Below are 4,789 nucleotides of genomic sequence, written 5' to 3'. Positions count from 1 at the left end.
GGGATCGCAGGATCTCAGAGTTTAAGGCTGTGGTTAGATTTATTCTTAATTAATTTCTCGTAGTTGCGGATGCTTGCAAGGGGTATAATCACAAGTATGTATTAGTCCTAGGAAGGGCGGTACATTAGCATAGGTTCACCCACACAACACTTATCATAACAATGAAGATTATTTAGCCGTATGTAGCGAAAGCACTAGACTAAAATCCCGTGTGTCCTCGAGAACGTTTGGTCATTATAAGTAAACAAACCGGCTTGTCCTTTGAGCTAAAAAGGATTGGGCCACTCGCTGCAATTGTTACTCTCGCATTTTACTTACTCGTACTTTATTCAACTGTTACCTCAAAACCCCCTGAATACTTGTTTGTGAGCATTTACAAAGGAATCCTTCATCGAAACTGCTTGTCAACACCTTCTCGCTCCTCGTTGGGATCGACATTCTTACTTATCGAAAATACTACGATACACCCCCTATACTTGTGGGTCATCAAGACTATTTTCTCGGTGCCGTTACCGGGAGTGAAGCGCTATTGGTAAGTGGAATTGGTAAGGAAAACCTTTACCGTTTGTGCTGATTTTATTTCTCGCCGCTGCTATAAGTCATTATGGAGAGATCTTCTCTTCAATTTTTATTTGGGAAATCTACTACTACTGCAACGGTAGGATGAAGCGCTCAGGTGAGGAAGTGATACCATATAAAATACCTATGAAAATTATTGAACGTGTTATGGATAACCGCTATGAAGGGGATGGAACTCGTCACCCACGGAGATCATTTATTGTTCTTGCATGAATTATGCGGTTTATTCAAGTGTGCAGGTATTGCTATGGATGAAGTGAGGAAGAAACTATTCTCTTTATCGCTGTCTGGTAAGGCGGCGCATTGGTATAAATTACTGGATAATGGGGATTCTCTTGAATGGAATGATATTGTGCCCCGGTTTTATTCTAAGTTCTATCCTCCAAGCGAAATTCACAAGGATCGAAATCGCATATATAATTTTTGGCCTCATGATGGAGAGAGTATTGCCCAAGCTTGGGGGAGATTGAAGTCTTTAATGCTCAAATGCCCCATTCATGAGCTTCCTGGTAATGTTATTATTGATAATTTCTATGCAAGACTTTCTTTTCAAGACAAGACCTTGTTGGATACTTCTTGTTCTGGATCATTTACACGCAACAAAGAAGAGTTTAAAAGGGACCTTCTTGATCGGATCCAAGAAAATACTGAAGGTTGGGAGAACGACAAGGATAGAGAATCAGGTATAATTTATGATTATAAATGCATTGAAGCTTTTATGGATACTGATTCATTTCGTAATATGAGTGCTACATATGGTCTTGATTCTCAAGTTGCTGCAAATCTTTATAAAGCTTTTGCCTCTCATTATGAATTGCCAAAGAAGAATTTTGATAAGTATCATGAACCGTATAAAGATAAAATTGATTCATCTATTAATAAATGCGTTGTAGTTGAAACTGCTGATCATGTTATTCCTGAAGCTTATATTGAAAAAACTCCTTTCCCTGCTAAAATGAAGGAGTACTCTGTTATAAATAGTGCGGTTCATAAAAGTGAAAAGAAACCTGTAGAACCTGAAGAACAAATAAAAGTTGAACCTGCTGTTGCAATAGTTAAAGATCTTGTGACTGAAAATGTGGAGGATGGTCATATTATTTTCTGTGAAGATGCTTCTAATATTGTTTCACATCCTAATAAACCCAAACAAGCTAGTGTTCCTATGCTATCTGTTAAAATTGGTGATTATTGTTATTATGGATTATGTGATATTGGTGCAAGCGTTAGTGCTATTCCTTATGAGATTTACACGGAGATTATGCACGAAATTGATTCTTGTGAACTTGAAGATATTGATGTGGTTATTCAGCTGGCTAATAGAGAAACTATTTCTCTAATTGGTATTGTTCGAGATGTGGAAGTTTTATGTGGTAAGATTAAATATCCTGCTGACTTTTTGGTACTTGGTTCTGCTGCTAGTGATTATTGTCCTATTATTTTTGGTAGACCTTTTCTAAATACTTGTGGAGCTATTATAGATTGCAAGAAAGAGAAAATTTTGACTAAATTTGCTGGTGAATCTTATGAGTTTAACTTCTCTAAATTTACTAAAACTCCTTATAAAGCTAATTTGCCTAGTGATGATTTTAAAATGGAGCAGTGTGCATCTATTGTTCTTGTTCCTAACAATCCTTTGCAGCAACATTTGGAGGATAGCGAGAGTGAAGTTTTTAGGAAGGAAAGAGATGAGCTTGAGGAAATTTTCCTTCGCCAACCTATTCTCAAGCATGATTTACCGGTGGAAGATTTGGGTACAACACCGCCACCAAAGGAAGATCCTATTTTTGATTTAAAGCCTTTACCTGATAATCTTAAATATGCTCATATTGATGATAAGAAAATATATCCTGTTATTATTAGTTCTAAGCTTTCAGAGATTGAGGAAGAAAGGTTATTGGAAATATTGAAGAAGCACCGAGGCGCTATTGGCTACACTCTTGATGATTTGAAGGGGATTTCTCCGTCTATTTGCCAACATGCTATTAATATGGAAGATGATGCAAGCCTGTTGTTGAACCTCCATTGCGTCTAATTCCGAAGATGAAGGAAGTGGTAAGGAATGAGGTATTAAGACTTCTTGAAGCTGGTATTATATATCCTATTGCTGATAGTAGATGGGTTAGTCATGCATTGCGTTCCCAAGAAAGGAGGAATGACTGTTGTGCCCAATGATAATGATGAGCTCATCCCTCAAAGAGTAGTTGTAGGGTATAGAATGTGCATTGATTTTCGAAAAGTTAATAAAGTTACTAAGAAAGATCATTACCCTTTACCATTTATTGATCAAATGCTAGAAAGATTATCTAAAAATACTCATTTTTGCTTTCTTGATGGTTATTACGGGTTTTCACAAATTCTTGTCAAAGCTAAAGATCAAGAGAAAACCACTTTCACTTGTCCCTATGGAACTTATGCTTATAGACGTATGCCTTTTGGTTTATGTAATGCTCCTGCTACTTTTCAAAGATGCATGTCTGCTATTTTTCATGGTTTTTGTGAAAGTATTGTAGAGGTATTCATGGATGATTTTTCCGTCTATGGGAATTCTTTTGATAGTTGTTTGCGAAACCTTGATAAAGTTTTGCAGAGATGTGAAGAAACTAACCTTGTTCTTAATTGGGAGAAATGCCACTTTATGGTTAATGAAGGAATTGTATTGGGACATAAAATTTCCGAGAGAGGTATTGAAGTTGATAGAGCTAAAGTTGAAGCAATTGAGAAGATGCCCTATCCGAGGGATGTTAAAGGTATTCGTAGTGTTCTTGGTCATGCTTGGGTTTTATAGGAGGTTTATTAAAGATTTCTCCAAGATTTCAAAACCTCTTACTAATCTTCTTCAAAAGATGTACCATTTGTTTTTGATGATGATTGTAAGGAAGCTTTTTGAAACTCTTAAGAAAGCCTTAACAACTGCTCCTATAGTTGAACCTCCCGATTGGAATTTACCATTTGAAATTATGTGTGATGCTAGTGATTTTCTTTGTAGGCGCCTGTTCTCTGGACGAGTAGATAAAAAACTGAATGTTATTCATTATGCTAGTAAAACTCTTGATGCTGCTCAAAGAAATTATGCTACGACTGAAAAAGAATTATTAGCTGTAGTCTTTGCTTGCGATAAATTTAGATCTTATATTGTTGATTCAAAAGTTACTATTCATACCGATCATGCTTTGCAATTAGATACCTTATGACAAAGAAAGATGCTAAGCCGAGGCTTATTAGATGGGTACTTCTTTTGCAAGAATTTGATTTACATATTGTAGATAGGAAAGGTGCCGATAATCCGTTGGCCGATAATTTGTCTAGATTGGAAAATATTGCTTATGATCCCTGCTCGTTAATGATAGTTTTCCAAATGAACAATTGTCTGTAATAAAGGTGAGCTCGCGAGACAGTCCTTGGTATGCTGATTATGCTAACTTTATTGTTTCCAAGTACTTGCCTCCAACCTTTTCAGCTCAGCAAAGAAGGAAATTATTTTATGACCTGAGGCATTATTTTTGGGATGACCCACACTTATATAAAGAAGGAGTGGATGGTATTATGCGAAGATGTGTTCCCGAATATGAACAACAAGAGATATTGAGTAAATGTCATGGTAGTGCTTATGGAGGACATCACGCCGGAGAAAGAACCGCGCAAAAGGTTTTACAATTAGGTTTTTATTGGCCAACTCTCTTCAAGGATGCAAGAAAGTTTATTTTATCTTGTGATGAATGCCAAAGGGTTGGTAATATCTCCAGACGTAATGAAATGCCTATGAATTATACTCTTGTTATTGAACCGTTTGATTGTTGGGGATTTGACTTCATGGGACCTTTTCCCTCTTCAGAAGGTAACACTCATATACTTGTTGCTGTTGATTATGTTACTAAATGGGTGGAAGCCATACCTACAAAAAGTGCTGATGGTGAGACCTCTTTAAGAATGCTTTTGGATATTATTTTTCCTAGATTTGGAGTGCCTAGATATATTATGACTGATGGAGGTTCTCATTTTATTCATGGAGGTTTTAGAAAAACTCTTGCTAAGTATGGTATTAATCATAGAATTGCTTCCGCTTATCATCCTCAAACTAGTGGTCAAGTAGAATTATCAAATAGAGAGATTAAATCTATTTTGGGAAAGACTGTTAATAAAACTAGAAAGAATTGGGCTAGTAAATTGAAGGATGCACTATGGGCTTATAGAACTGCTTATAAAAATCCCA

This window comes from Lolium perenne, unplaced genomic scaffold (assembly GCF_019359855.2).
Source record: "Lolium perenne isolate Kyuss_39 unplaced genomic scaffold, Kyuss_2.0 unplaced44, whole genome shotgun sequence".
NCBI lineage: Eukaryota > Viridiplantae > Streptophyta > Magnoliopsida > Poales > Poaceae > Lolium > Lolium perenne.
This window is presented reverse-complemented; position numbering follows the sequence as displayed.